Consider the following 16,431-nt stretch of genomic DNA (forward strand, 5'->3'; position numbering starts at 1 on the left):
GAGTTGGGATAAAACACCAACAACAATCTTCTTCCCTGAAGACCTGAAAGAAATAATTTACTTTTTGGAACAGATATATAAATAACATTTAATTGTGGCACAAGACTGCTGAAATTCTTCCTGTCTATCCTTTGTCATATGTTTTCTTCATATACAAGTTAATCAACTAAAACAGCAATGGAAGTATCTTCTTGTGCAATTCTGGATTTTTGTCTTCCACCCAATTTTCAACATGAACATATTGCACAACAATAAATGCCAGTATAAAAAGACATAGGCATCAAAAGCCTTTTTTTCTTTTTTTTTTTTTTTTTAATTTTAAGTCTCCTTGGTATTTAGGACTTTCTATGCAATTCTAAAAGCACTAAGCATGAAAAAGATAAGATTGACTCTCCAAGCTTCATACATATTTCTATAGATAGTCAAATATACAGTCACGTTAAGCCTAATGTTGCAAATTAATACTGGATTTAACAGAAATAATCAAAGATGGTTACTACTACCATCTAAATCACAGAATTTTAGAATCGTTTAAGTTGGAAAACACCTTGAAGATCACCAAGATCATCAACTTCAATCAGACCTACCAAGTCCAACCACCAAACCATGCCCCTTGGTGCTATGCTTGTCATCTCTTAAACACCTCCAGGGCTGGGGACCTCTACCACTGCCCTAGGTAGCTTGCTCCAGTATTTGACCACCCTCACCAAAAATAAATTCTTCTTGATATCCAATCTAAACATCTCCTGGTGCAACACATTTCCTCATGGCCTATTACTTCTCATTTGAGTAAAAGGGATCGATATCCATCTTGCTGCTGTCTCCTTCCAGGTGGCTGTAGAGACTGATGAGGTACCCATTCAGCCTCCTTCTCTCAACAACTCCTTATATGTCTTGCCTTCCAGTCCCTTCACCAGCGCTGCTGCTCTTTTCTATGCACACTTGAGCAACTCAGTATCCTTCTTGCAGTGAGGAGCCCAAAACTGAATACAATATTCACAGAGCAGTCTCATCAGTGCTGCATACAAGAGGACAATCACTTTCTTGGTTCTGATCACTATTTCTCATGCAGGCCAAGATGACATTGGCCTTCTTGGTCACCTAAGCACACTGCTAGTCTCTCTATTAAAATCAACTATATAGCATTTATATACTGCTTTGGCTGGGGTAAGAGGTTGGTCTTTGCTACTGTGTTCCTCAACTAAGCCTCATTTCCTGAAAATGGGATGTTCAGTCACAACCCTAGAGATGCCTCAGAGGAATTTGGCATGCTAGATCTATCACGTGGTTTGAATTAACTTATTTTCCTTTTTAAGCTATGAAATTAATTCCTAACTGTTCTTCCATACTTCTTCGGAAACTTTCCCCTCTTTCCTCAACAGGAAGTCTGTGTCATAACTTGTCAGTTCTTCGCAATGACCCCTCTGTGTAGGAAGCCAGGACATTTTCTTGAAAAGATTGCTCTATTTAGCCTTAAAAGCAGAGGAAAATTATTATGATTATTTTCAGAAGTACTGTACTGACTTTTAAAGAAAACAGCAAGAGTATTTTCATGGAATAATAAATGCTTCAGGAAAGGTATATAGTGCAGAATATAATCTCAGGACTGAAAATATCATCACTGCATCAGAAACAGTGTTGCCAGCAGGGACAGGGAAGCGATTGTCCCCCTGTACTCAGCTCTGATGAGGCTGCCCCTCGAGTACTGTGTCCAGTTTTGGGCCCCTCACTGCAAGAAAGACATTGAGACCCTGGACTGGGTTCAAAGAAGGGCAACAAAGCTGGTGAGGGGTCTGGAGCACAGGCCTTATGAGGAGCAGCTGAAGGAGCTGGATTGTTCAGTCTGGAGAAGAAGAGGCTCAGGGGAGACCTTATTGCTCTCTGTAACTACCTGAAGGGAGGTTGTAGTGAGCTGGGGATCAGCTTCTCTCATGTAACTAATGATAGGAACAGAAGGAATGGCTTCAAGCTGCGCCAGGGGAGATTCAGGCTGGACGTTAGGAAATACTACTACTCTGAAAGAGTGGTCAGGCACTGGAATGGGCTGCCCAGAGAGGTGGTAGAGTCACTGACCCTGGAGGTATTCAAGGAACGTTTGGATGTTATGCTGAGGGACATGGTTTAGTGAGAACTAATAGTGGATAGTTGAACTGGATGATCTTGTAGGTCTTTTCCAACCTTGGTGCTTCTGTGATTCTGTGAAAACCTACTTCAGCAAAGACACAGTGAAACATCTTAAATGGATACCAGTTCACTGTCTTCTCCCACACAGAAAACATCTCCCCAGATGAACTGAATAGCACTCAGATATTCAATTGAGAAGCTAACAACAATTATTAAAGGCTTTGTTTTGTTGTTTTTTGTTTTGCCAGTACTATTTCACTAAAGTAGCTGAACACGTACTCAGTGCTGGCCCTGGAGTTAAAGGTTTTTCCAGAGTCAGGCTAAATAAAAAGCAGGTTCTTGTGCCCTATGCAGAAATGGCTTTGCACAGAGAAGATGTAATAACTCCATTTGGTATGTAAAACAGCATCTTAACCAAAGCTCATCTACTGACTATACTATACTAGGGATACATATATAAGAAACTACACTAAGAATAAATTTGTCCTTATCATTCCTGACTTGTGCGTTGGCCTAAATCTGACTTTTCCACCCCATCCCTGCATTTCCTCATTACTCTCTTATCTGCTAGCAGCACAGCTTCGCTACTGATATCTAGCCTCAGCATGTAATCTCAGTTGAGATCCTAGACTTGATACCTACATTTGGTGCTCCTCTTCAACATCTCCATTATCTATTTCTAGGATGCTTTGCATATATTCTTCTATAACTTCTATTATTTTAGTGTCCTTTCAATAACATGCTGCTCCTGTCAGTTTCCAAAAAAACATTGCTTTTGTAGTATCCAGACAATAAATATAATCCATATCAATTTTTTCTTATTTAAATAAGCTTGCTAGTCCTCTCCTCATCATTTAACTTATGCCTATAATTAAATCCAAATTAAAATATAAGAGAGTCCTGTCAATGAAGTTTCATAACACTACAGAGAAAACAAATTAATGCAGATTCCAAGAAACTCACTGAATATAGGCTTGCTTTTCCAGTGCCTGTTGAACTACATTCACATAGCATACCAGATCTTTCTAACTTTTAATTGCATTTTCATGTTGAGCATCATCTCCTGCTTTCCAGGAACAACAGATATTCCACAGCGCACTCAAAAAAACTCTTGAGCTCCCAGAGACAAAACTTAAGAAGGGACCAGCTGCTCTTGCTTGAAAAAAGTGAAACAAAAAGAAATTTCAGTTCTGATCTAGACAGAAATTTTGTGCCTTAGCAACAGTAACAAAGTAGAAGCGATGGGAACTTTGCACAACTAGCACATTATTGCTGCCATATCTCTAACTTCCTCACATAAAAGACGGTGAAACTATGGAGGTATATAAAGCAATAGTAACTGTAAAATGTAGATGACAGTTTTTCAGGAAGGTTTGGGACAATATACATTTCCATAAAGAGAATGTCCTGATCTTAGAGATCTCATGCAGGTAACTGTAGTTATGCTAACTTATTTTTCTGATTTTTCAACATGAAAAACATATTGAAATCTGTGACTTGACTTTGGGATTTCCAATTTGTTTGTTTTTTTTACTGATGTGAATAAACTTGAGATAAAGCTAATTTCTGAGACTGTAGACAAAGGAGCATTCTACCAAAAACTCCTGGTTGTCTGGAAACCGGATGAGTTCTAATGGCTCCAAAAACAAAGACAGGTGAATAACAGTTTGGCAAGTCACAAGAATGATGACAATCAGTGTCGGTTTGCCGTGGACTTTATTGCAAACTTACTTTGATTTAAACTTGTAACAGCATTTGTTCACTTCAGTGACAGTGCTAACTGTATCTGTATACTGAAGTAAAAATCAACATTTAATGCTGATCTTGTTTTGATGATGTATGTATTTCCACGTGCATTTTTTACTGATAATAACCTGTAACATAAGATCCATGAGAAGACACTTATGAGATGCAATCTGTAATGTGTAGTTAAACAACCTGCTAAGTCTTGACAATGTTTATAGTTCTCAATGATCATCTGGAAATAACTTAAAAGAATACGCATGCAATTAAGATATGCCAATCAAGCTTAAGAGAAGTTTCCTAAGTTTGAAAATCCACGTTCCCTGCTTTGTTCTCAGCCCAAGCACCAACTGGTCACCTTGTTTTCATTTGTACAGAATTCTACAGACAGAGACAAAATATTCTAAAAAAAATGTGGCAGAACAACTATGCCACGAATTTAACCAATCTAAACTTCACTGGGAAGGTGTACAGTTTAAATAGAATCTGCTTGAATTTATAGCATATTTTACGTTCTTTGCAATTCAAATAGGCTACTTGGTTTCCTTGGCTAATAAGGAAAAACAATGGAAAAGACAAAATATCACATATTTTTGCAAATACATTATGAATCTGGGGTATTTAGAAATACCTATTATTAATAATAGTCATTACTAAACACTAATGATTTTGTAGTAAGACAGACTAACGTATGATTTAAATTCAAATGAAAATAATTTCCTCGTTTCTCCATGCAAAGATGCCGAGACATTATAAATGTACATTGTTGTGGTTAATTATTCCTATTCTGTTTACTTTAAAAAAATAATAGCAGAACCTCAGCTCAAAATTTGATCCCACACTAAACAATAGAATTTTGCTTTTCAGATAAAAACATACTTCGTATTGTTTCCAATATAAGGTTATTTAAAGTGCTGTACTAAGACAGGGTGCATAGGAAGGGAAAGAAAAAAACCATAATTCATTTTAGTCATGTCAGAGAAAGATTGGCATAGCAGAGAAAAAAAACCTGTTCAAGATTTAGAACCTCCATAGAAATACAATCATAGAACCACAGAATCATAGAATGGCCTGGGCTGAAAAGGACCACAGTGATCATCTGGTTTCAACCTCCCTGCTGTGTGCAGGGTTGCCAGCCACCAGATCTGGCTGCCCAGAGCCACATCCAACCTGGCCTTGAATGCCTCCAGGGATGGGACATCCACAACCTTCCTGGGAAACAATGCACTGTAACTGAACACAATCTAACTCACATTACTGCTTCCAATACTGTTTTCACTTAAAAGAACATTTCAGTGTCAGGCCATGCCAGAAAATAAATGCCGTTTATTAGTCAATCTGTACATAAATTTGAGTCCTCTGAGAGCATTTACTTACTGCTTTGGCATCTGTAGAAAGGTATGCCAAAATAACAAATGATAAAAATTCTCATTAAATCAGACTTGACAATGTGTTTGTTTATTCAGTTCATGCCTTAAGACCGTGTACTTGAGCCAAGATTTTTCTAAACATGCAGAGTGGACTGGTAGTCTGAAGGCTCCCAGCAGGTTCATGAAAAGCGTAGGAAAAGGGGTTATGAAAGACTGCCTGTGCTTTGAGGTCAGTATTTCTCTTTCAGATCCTAAATAGGAACTTCCGTTTTGAGTCTAACTATCTTTAATTTGCTAAAGAATAATTTACTACGTGTCTTCTAAACCCAGCTGAGATAGCTACGTAGAACACTATTACCTCCACTCTTCTCCTGCATGGCTACATTTCTCAGCCACTATCATCTAGGAGCAAGCTCATAGGGAAATTAAAATATCGAAGTGACAAGACGCTCTGATTTTACGTTTCAGAATAACGACCACCGCAAAAGACGCATTAAACAGTACTACTAATGATTTTCAGTGCCCCAAATCTGCATTTATGAAGGCAACGGCACGAAGGAACAGTACGAAGCGCTACCAACGCGTGATATCACCGCCTCCTGGTGGCTAGTTCACAGAATGACCGGGAAAACCAGGGGAGAAAACATCCCTTTGTATAAATAAAGCGCTAGGTACATCCAGAAGACTGGCATTTAAAAAAAATAGAAGCGAGGAGAGGAGATAGGAAAGGCGATTAGAAATAAAATTTAAAAGTAAATAAATATCCTTAAAATGCAAAATTAGCCGAGAGGAATAATGTAGCTTTTTTTTTTTTTTTTTTTTTTTTTTTTTTTTTTTAAATAAGCTAATCCTCACTTTTTTCTCAAACTAAAATGTGAAATGTGAGGTGGTTAACGCCTCCTTTCTCAGCCCCTTTGCCCCGTACAAATGCATGTATCCCAGCAGCTGTTAAGAAAGAAACAGGGAAGAAGAAAGTGAAGTACCTGAACAGAAAGATAACGTATTGCCCCAGGGTATAACAAAAAATGACTCACAGTTTTTTTGTAAAGCAATATTTCCTGATAACGGATGAGAGAAGAGTGATATGGCTTCTTAGCAAAAGTAAGTTTGACTTCCACTCCACACACAATTGACAGCTGATGGAACTGTTAATGTCCAAAGCAGTATTTAAAAACTCCATATATCACACACACATAGAAATGCAATAGTTTCAGGGTATGTTCTATCTCTTAAGAGTACCCATCTATTCCACAGCTGTCCCCACCTAGCTTTGCTTTAGCCATTAGAATTTATGCATTTTCAGCTTTATCCTTTGTACCAATTTCATCAGTTCATTTGTGTGAATAATATGCATACTATTTATTGCCATGGTATTTTCACAAGATATTCTATGTAATGTATTCAGCACATCTTGAGCAATAGCAACGAGGCCTCTTTTTGCAGGCTGTGATCTGCAAGCTTAATTCTGTATGTTGTTGTTACAGCAGTAGTGCACCTTTACATTCTTTTGTTGATGATAAGCAAAGGCAGCATATTAATTTGGTGTAAACCAATGCATTTTCTTACGTCTGTGTTAGTAAAAGATGAACTATTAGATTAACAAGGCCAAAGCTGAGATGAGCAGTTTGGTTCAAAAGTTTTTTTTTGTTTGTTTGTTTTTTTAAGTTGTGATATTTTTTATCTAAACTTGAAAAGTCTGGATGAGGAGCTGCAAGATCTGGTTTAGTAGCTTGTGGTAGCAGTGGTAATGTGAAAACGTTTGGACTAGATGATCTCGTAGGTCGTTTCCAACCTTGTGATTCTATGAAAAGGATCTAGGATCTATCTAGTTAACTCTGGACAGGAAAAAAAAGGATTTCAATCTCATGTTAATGGATGCCGAACATCTTTTTTTCCCCTCATCTGTAATGATGAGTGTGAACAGCAGGAGATCAAGTGATTTAAAAGATGAATTGGTAGAAAATATAAAGGATAACTTTGCTTGTGTTTGGGTTTTGTGTGTTGTGCTTAGCATCACTGAATATGAATAAGAATGTGCTCAACTATATTTGTGAAACAATTTGTAACAGATGCATTTTTCAACTAAAGCAGTACTTCAATCACAACTGGCATATATTTTATCAACACTTATAATACAATCACTTTTCTAGTACACTAAGCAGCAATTCCAAGTTTTGCAGATATGCATGCACCTTGCCTGAGGGGGAAAAAAAAAAAAAAAGAAAAAAGAAAAAAAGAAAAAAAGAAAAACCTTTTGTCAGAATTCCCTTTTTTGCAATACTAGTTTTTAGGACTACTGTATGTTTTGTTCTGTTTTCCCTTTAGTTCTTCATCAAGTTTGCTCTCCTTCAACTTTCCTTTAACACCTTATGTCCTCTTTTTGATATACATATACACACACGCATATATATATATACACACATCCTTTGAATAACTTACTTGCTGTTCAGAACCATTTGTATTTTCTTTTCCCACCACACCCGCGTACCTGAGATTTGCATAGGTGCCGTACGTCTCCCTCAGAGGAGATGGCAGGGAGCTGGCTCTTCTCCCAGGCGACAAGCCATAGGACTCGGGAAAACGGTATCAGGCAGTGCCAGGTGAGGTGCAACGTGGGGATCACAAAGAACTTCACAGAAAGAACGAGCAGGCATTGGGACGGGCTCCCTAGGAAAGCAGGGGAGCCACCATCCCCGCAAGCGTTTAGGAAACGTGCGTACAGCGCTAAGAGACACGGTTTAGGAGTGGATTTGGCCGTCAGGCGGATGGTCGGGCTCACTGACACAAAAGCACTGCACAGCCCCAGAACACTGCAGGCAGCCAGCGACCGAGCACGTGGTTGTAAAGTCCGCCAAGCTCCAACACGCCTTCTCCAGAGGCACAGCCTTTCTGTTTTTCAATTTTACCGGCAGCCCCGCCCCTCGGGCTCTCCGGCCTGTCACAGCGAGCACCGCCTCCTCTCTTCGCGGCTCGACCAAGATGGCGGCGCCCTCCGATCCCCTCAGCGTGGCGCGCGGGCTTGGCGCGGCCGAGGAGATGGTGGGGGGTCTCGCGCCCTTCGACGGTTGCAGCTGCAGCAGCTCCTCTGACAGCAGTGTAACCGCCCTGCACGCCGGGTAGCTTGCTTCTTGGGGTGCTTCTTGGGTCGTGAGGAAAGAAGTTCTGTCAGAGCTCACCACTGTACATTTCTTCCGTATGCTGTTAGGGTAATAATTTAAAATAATTTTAAATCCTTCGTGTTCTGTTTTATTTCAGGAGAGAACGACATATCTGTTACTTCATAAGCTTTTTATCTGCAGCTCTTTAAGAAGCTGAGCTTTCTCATTCCATTTATTCAGTGATCTCACTTGCTCTGTGGTTCGTGGTCCATCTTCAAAGCACAGACTGAGTGTTTCAGTCTAGTATTTCTTTTCGTTGTACTTAATTTTCAGTCGGATTCTCTTTTGAGACCTGGACTCATTTTCCTAGCTGTGCACTGTAAATGTATGCAGACTTTAGTAGCACGTTCCCAAGCACCTTAAGGTTAGTAACATGAAAAATAGACCTATTCTTAGAGTTGATACATTGTTTTACATCTTCCAAGTCTCAGTATTGTAACGTCGAAAAAGAATATCTCACAGACAGTAGGACCAAACCATGCCTTCACACAGAAGTATAATTTTGTTTGTTTTCTTCTGCATGCATAAACTAACATGGCACCAATTTAGTCTCTTGTATTTGGAGTTCACCAGAGCATTAATTTAAAGCTGGGTTTTTATTCTTTATAACTTACTTTCAGTTAGGCTGGTCAGATTTGCTCTATGCTATCTTCAGAAACATCCAAGTGCTGGGGAGCATCCTAATTGCAGCACCTCCCGGCTACGTAGTGTGTGTGAGAGAGAATTTTCTCCCTAATTTTCCCCCTTGCCTTTCTCCTCAGGCTTCTATTTTTAAAAGTTTCTCTGTATGTACAAATATACTGAGATACATTATTCAATTCAATTGTATGGGCAGAAGCAGTTCTTGGAAAACCTTGCTTTCAAAATGTAAGGCTTCCTGGAGTCTGGAATCTTCCTGTGGTAGGCAGCACTTGAGCAGGCAGTCATTGGTTAGGATTTAGACATTCCAGCTCTGTTATGCTTAAATCTGTTCCTTCCTGATTGTACTCCTTGCTGTCTTTTCCTCCTTTATCTGTTTCTAATTTTGTTTGTTTGTTTTGGTTCCTGGATTCTTTCCTAGTATTTTTATATAATATTAGCTTCATCTTCCCCCACTGTAAATGACTTTTTGCTTCTTACACTCCCACAAACCCATTGTGGCAAGCACTATGTGGAAGCAACCACTAGATGGCTTTAAACATATCGTGTCCCATGCCTGAAACACTGTCTTGGACCTTGAACAGCAGGTTTTATGACAACACTGTGCCCCAGAAAGAACTGAGTCAGACAGTGGGACTCATTTCCAAAACAATCTCATAACCACCTGTGCCAAAGAGCATGGTACTAAGTAGGTATATCACATCCCTTGTCATGCACCAGGCTCAGGAAAATAGACTAATACAATTCAAAACTACACTGAGAACAATAGGTGCTGGGACATTTGAACCCTGGCATACCTTTAGCAGAAGCTACCTGGTTAGTCAACACTCAGGGATCTGCCAATTTAGCTGGCCCTGCCCACTTGAATCTCTTACTGTACTGTAGAAGGAGATAAAGTCCCTGGAGTACACGTGAAAAGCATCTTGGGCAAGACAGTCTGGATTATTTCTGCCTAGAGCAAAGTAAGCCCATCCGTGGGGTTGCTTTTGCTGAAGGACTTGGATGCAGTTGGTGGGTGAGAGGATTGGGAAGTCCAGTGTGTACGTCAAGATTTGATTTGGGGTGAGAACAGCCAATAATCTGAATTGTATTATGCTTGTTGTTATATAACAGTGCATATGATCGCTACTATGATTGCTATATGCCTTATCAATTATGTTATAGTAAAAATGAGCTAGGTGAAAGGAGATTTAATTATTATAGAACCAGAATTGAATTCAGCATGCAACAGTCCAGGACTATGCATCATCCTGCCAACCCTAAAGGACTGTTAGGACAGATGGAGCCCAGAGTCATGGACTAAATGAGCTCCATGGTCACTTCAGAGGGATGGCTTCTAGACTATGGGAATGATTTCTGTGTATCAAAAAGTAGGAAAGATGATAGTAATTCATGGGAATGTATGGGAAAGTATGGAATCCAGAAGATAATATTGTCCCCATTTAAGCAAATTCCAAAAGATTTCAGAAGACTTAATTTGGTCCAGCATCTTTGATAGGAACAGTAGTATGTTAAATAAGATGGTAACTTCTTTTTAATAAGTTGTGGGACACAGTAGCCACAAGCCTCAGGGTCTGTGCTAGAAGTTACCTAATACTTAACTTGAATTGCACTGTCTGGCTCTGCTGGGTAAAACAGGAGTGATGTGCTGGCTAATGTTGCAACAGGCAGAGAGTCATAGAATCATAGAATTCCTCAGGTTGGAAAAGACCTTAAAGATCGAGTCCAACCACGACCTAACCACACTACTCTAACAACCCTCAGCTAAATCATGTTCCTGAGCACCACATCCAAATGGTTTTAAACACATCCAGGGATGATGACTCAACCACTTCTCTGGGGACCCTACTGCAGTGCTTTACTGCCCTTTCTATAAAGAAGTTTTTTCTGATATCCAACCTAAACCTCTCCTGGCACAACTTGAGGCCATTTCCCCTTGTCCTGTCACCTGTCACCAGTGAGAAGAGACCAACTCCACTCTTGCTGCAATACCTTTCAGGTATTGAAAGAGAACAGTGAGGTCTCTCCTCAGCCTCCTCTTCCCCAGACTGAACAGCCCCAATTCCTTCTGTTGCTCCTCAGAGAAAGCTTTATCATAGAAATCTTTGAGTCTAAGTTCTGTAAGAAAAAATCAATATACTAGAATTTAAATGAGAAAGAAGGAAGATAAAGCAGTTTTGTGTAAATTAACATTTCTCTATTTGTGCCATGGGGAGCAGGGAAGCCATTTCCCTAAAAACAGCTCGTAGGCTATTGGAAATTTCATGTGGAATTGTTCTTGGCCTTCCCTATTGCATTATTGCATCCTGCTTTCTCCAGATCAGGCCAGCACCAGTGTCTTACAATTCTGTTACCCATACAGACATGATGCAGATGCCTTTAACCTGGTGTTATGTAGTGCATCAGAGGAAAAGTCTGTTGAAAAGTGAGGTGAGAACACTGAGAACACTAGCCTGTGTCACAGTATTTATGTGAAGTGGTTTATTTGGTTTCCTTTTTCCCACCATGGCTTCCATAGCCAGGATTCCCTGATGATTCTCCAGGAAAGAGAAGCTGTTCCAGCCAGCAGCCATCACTAGATGGTGCACACCGCTTACCATCCTGAGACCTGCTTTTCCTGCCGGGGTGCATGCCCAGCTCCTAGCTTCCAGCCCTGGGCAGGGTGGCATGAGGTGAGCCAGGTGGTCAATGCCAAACTGGTTTGAGTTAGAACGAGCAAGAAGCAGAGCTGCGTTGTTGTGCACCCTCAAACTGGTCATGCTTAGTACTACATTTTGGGGGATAAGAAAGCATTTCCGTAGGACAAGCTTTCTCTTGTTGAAATAATGTTGAAGAAAGATGTTGCTTAGTTCCTTAAACAGCTTATTGGCCTGCAGAAATACCATGTGGTCTATTAATGAACCATCTGGTATGTCAGCTCGGCATCATACAGCTAGTTTTTCAAGACAATTTAGGTTTTAGATATGCAAATAAGATGACATGGTACAGAACAACAAGGATAGGTTGTTGATGGTGTCAGTTTCAGTTTGTCCACAGTTAATATGAAAAGGTGATGAATACAACCTGGAGTAAATTTACTCTTTATACTTTCTCTGAATAACATTCCTCCAAGAACACTGAGGAAAGCAAAAGCTGTCCAAGCTGTGAGCTGAATGACATTGCAGTTGGTTCTGAACCATTGGGTCTCCTTCTATTTGATGGGTATTTGTCAAAAAAAAAAAAAAAGCTTACATAGGAAAATCAAAATAAGGGTACGGGTAAGCAAAATCTGGACATTTTTTTTCCTTCTAAGGGATGTTTCAGTCATCGAGCATATGTCTTTGTCCTGACATAGCATTTGAAAATGTTGAAAACTTCTGAATCCCAAGCAGACACATTACAGTAGGAAACTGCCAGATATACTTTGGGCTCTCAAAAATAACCTCTACATTCTTGGAAGGAGTCAACAGATATACTTTTGAACCAAAGAAACATGAATTTGTAATGAACCTTCATGCTGCCTTATACAAATGTAAGGTGCATTGCCATCTGCAAAGGTATTTAGGCATCTCCTGAAATACAGCGTAAATTTTCTGACCTGCTTGGATGAATCACTAAATGGCTTTTGACAAAAACAGGTTTTAAATGAAATAATAATGCATAGGATAATACGAAGATCATGTATGTGCCTGAAGTTGACAAAGTCAGGTAACTTGATAGCAATTCACTTCAACATGGATCTGAAACATTCACTATAAAAATGCAATTTGGATGTTTATGGAAGCTGGCTTCCATAGATTAATTGTCCTGGTGCAAGTTACCCATGTGGCACTTAAAGTGAGATTTCTATGCATTTTTTATTTCTTCTTTTTTGCTTTCATTTGATCAGTCTGCTGGGGGTGATCAAAACATTTCATCAAAACTTTGCACAGTGTTCTTTAGCTTAAAACAAACAAACAAACAACAAAAAAAAACCCACAACTTTTTCAGGAATATATATATTTTTAATGTGTTTTAACCTTAGTTTTAGTGCTTTTCCTGAATATTTTTAGGAAAGCTATAATGCTAAGTTATTTTTGTCAAACAACAGATTAGTTAATTGTACAAATAAAATAAAAAAGTATTAGTATAGTATCTTGTATTCTCGTGCCCAAACTCTTCTCTTGAGATGCAAAAGTACTCTTTACAGTAAAGAGGTAGTATCTGTTAAAATATTCATGGGTCAAAAAGAAAATATAGCACTGGCATTTATTTTATTTCAAGGAACAAAGCAAAGGATAGTAATTTATTGCAAATTTTAGCTCTTTAGAATTCAGGCAAAACCTGCACATATATGAAAACCTGCTGCTTGATTGAGTTGTTTCATTAACTGTATAAAATGAGACAAGGAAACACTTGGGAAACTGGTGAGATGTAGAGACAGAAAGTGCATTCAGAGAGGTGACTTGAAGGTTATGTAGTAAAATGATCAGTTTCTTTCACTAATTAAGCTTCTGAGATTACTGGGGAATGTGCAGGTTATATATATTCTAGGTTATATTAAGCTTAGAAACTTCTTATTCAGCCAAACTTATTTTTCAGTTGGCTTAAGTGTTTTTGCAATGCAGTTATTTTCCCCTTGGGTTATCTATCTTCATTTATTCCTGTCAAACTTAGCAGCCAGATAAAGTAGAAAAAGAAACCAAACATGCACCAGTTTATGAAAATATACAGTACACTTTTCTGCCTTGAAGATCCCCTCAGATGACTTCAAAGTGTAGAACTTCATATGTTCAGAAATGATGCTTAAGATGTTCTTGTTCCAATGCACCCAAGGAATGCTGATATTGAATTTCCCATGTTATAAAAATATGAATACAAAGTCCAGATGGCCCCATCCTGGGCTGTGTTCATCTCAGAAAGCTGACTCTGTCTCAGTGGAGGATGTGACCCAAGAGTTCTGTGTGTGAAATTGTTGCTCAAGAAGTTTTTTCTTCTGCTGCAGTACTACAGCTTCTGACCCTTCCACATTTGCGACAGATTCAAATCTGAAATCAAGATTGAATCTGCAGTCTTGCTTTTAACATAAGCACACTGAAGTCATTTTCTTTTGAGCTCCTGTCAAGAATGGATCAGCCATTCACATCTTCATGTTCCAGTGAGCTCTCTTCAGTTGTTCATCCATTGATGTGAAATCTCTTTTTGCAAATGTGGCATGAAGACCAGTGAGAAAATCAGCTCATTGAGTAAAATACAGTCAGAAAACAGGACTTCAGTTCTTTTAAAGGCTATGAAAGATATCACTTCAGACCATTGATCAGAAGATAAGCAGTACTCTTTTTCTGATTGTGAAGGATTCTTTATTTTCAGCTGCTTCTGCAATTTGGCTTTTTCTCCATTTGCCTTCTTGGCCACAGGAGCATGCTGCTGACTCATGGTCACCTTGTGGTCCACCAGAACCCCCAGATCCTTCTCTGCAGAGTTCCTATCCAGCAGTTCAGCCCCTTCGCTGGTGCATGCAATTATTCCTCCCCATATGTAGGACTCTGCATTTGCCCTTGATGAATCTCATCAGGTTCCTCCCTGCCCAAATCCCCAGCCCATCCTGGTGTCACTGAATAGCAGCACAGCCTTCTGGTGTCTCAGTCACTCCTCCCAGCTTCGTATCATCAGCAAATTTGCTGAGGGTACACTACCAGCAATCAACAGTTCCACTCTCAAATGCAGAAGCATAGCTTTCTGGGCCACTGACTTCATCTCATACATGAAATCCCTGATGCTATATTTAAAACAAAACTTTTTATTTAAAACTGAGACTTTCTACTTCAGACAGGCACCTGAGCTATTGCTAGAGTTACCAGTGCTTCTAAAAAACCAAATGTTCTGGAAAATGAGGCAACTAAGAGAGGTATGGCTGGGATATCTCAGTTTTTCACTCAAAAACAAACAAAACAGATGGGGAAGGGACAGCCCACACTGTTCTCTATATTTCCTTATATATCACAATGCACAGAAGCTAGTTATTACTTCCAGACCTGCTCCTTTTTCTAGTGTAAAGTCTCATTTCCAAGATGTGTGAATTACCAGTGTGAATTACCTCCTCTATTCAATTACAACATCTGATCACTGCCTCTTTTTCATCAATAATAAAAACTATTGAAGTCAAGCACTCACCACTGGTTATAAAAAAAAAAAAAAACAAAAAAAAAAACAGGCATTAAGTCACCTTGAGATAAAAAATTAAAATATATATTGCTAAATCCATTCTTGGGAATTGAGTGCAGTAATTGCTTGAGATGATGATGACTAAAGGGAACATTGTATTTTTGTGGAACACTTCCAGGGATAACGGGCAAAATCCTCCACTGGTTTAAATCAGTAACATTGTACCAACCTGCTGCTCTAGCTGATGTAAATTATCGCATCTTCATTTGAGATCAATGGCCCAGCACTTCCTACTCTTGTAACTTAGGATGTTTCCCTAAAATATAAACTATAATCCAGACACTTTAAATGGATATTACAAACCAGATGCAGTAGATCTAATGCCCCATTAGAGCTGAGGTCCTGATCTTTAAGCTGGGATATGCTCTTAGGTTAAGAATTTAGCATAGCCTTTGCCACTGCTACAGTTGGTATTACAGCTAGAAAGATCATTGTGGTGAAAAGGGGAAAAGAAACAAACAGGGAAGGAATGCTTGCTCACCTGTATCTAAAGATCTAGATTTTCACAAAAGACTCCACAGAGGAGGGATCTTCAGAAAGAGATCTTCCCCTAATGGCAGTCAGCCCTGAAATGGGGTATATGAGGGGTGGAGCCGGGCTCTAGCTATCTCTTCACCTGTGCTCCCACAACTCACTTCTTTCTTCAGGTGATCAATCAGTGGTTCAGGCTGTGACTCAACAGTTCCCAAACAGCTACCTACTAACAAGATTGAAAGGTAACTAAGCAAAGCTGTGCTGTATTTTCAGGTTATCTTGCTGCCTGTCACAGCTGAAATAGAAAACAAGCTAATTACACCTCCAATTTTTCTACAAAAAATAAAATAAAGGAATGAGAGCAAAGAGCAGTAGAGACTTGGTTGGAAAAGCTACTATAGTTCTGTTTGGTGAAAGCAAAGCCTGGCTTAGTGCTATTCTCCTGAAGTTTGCAGAAAAAGATCTTGCCAGAACAAAGACAAAACTTGGGATTCATCATAGTAATAAGAAACAGAAGCCAAGAGCAGGTTAGGGATGAAGTGTTACAGTCAGATAATATTTGAAGACTCAATAGCATACTCTTCAAAGGTCAGGTTGTCTTAGATATTAAGAGTCTGCAGAAACAGTTCAGAGATGGAAAAGCTCAGAGTAAAGGTTGAATGTTTAACCCCTAGCTTTACCATGTTCTGTATGCACTTCACAAAAGCAGACAGAAAATACACACTGGTACTTCTCTTTCT

General features: G+C 39.3%; 1 protein-coding gene and 1 long non-coding RNA gene across 9 annotated transcripts in view; one reads left to right on the plus strand and one right to left on the minus strand.

Annotated features, from left to right (window-relative positions):
* RASSF6 (Ras association domain family member 6) overlaps window positions 1-8,210 on the minus strand; it is a 112,468-nt gene extending 104,258 nt beyond the window's left edge. For 2 of the 3 annotated variants that reach the window (XR_016466032.1, XM_090139124.1), the window contains exon 1: window positions 7,726-8,210. The gene's annotated coding sequence lies outside the window, so the exon portion shown is untranslated. The remainder of the gene's footprint in view (window positions 1-7,725) is intronic. The other variant, XM_090139125.1, reaches the window with a different exon arrangement.
* Window positions 8,211-8,303: 93 nt separating this feature from the next.
* The window catches only part of LOC116231192 (uncharacterized), a 120,305-nt gene continuing 112,177 nt past the window's right edge, over window positions 8,304-16,431 (plus strand). For 3 of the 6 annotated variants that reach the window (XR_016466036.1, XR_016466037.1, XR_004167402.2), the window contains exon 1: window positions 8,310-8,443. This is a non-coding gene — a long non-coding RNA (uncharacterized LOC116231192). Of the gene's footprint in view, window positions 8,444-16,431 lie in introns of all 6 variants that reach the window. The other 3 variants (XR_016466035.1, XR_016466034.1, XR_004167401.2) reach the window with 2 other exon arrangements.

The sequence above is a fragment of the Phasianus colchicus genome, chromosome 4, assembly GCF_987193195.1.
Source record: "Phasianus colchicus chromosome 4, bPhaCol1.hap1.1, whole genome shotgun sequence".
Lineage (NCBI taxonomy): Eukaryota > Metazoa > Chordata > Aves > Galliformes > Phasianidae > Phasianus > Phasianus colchicus.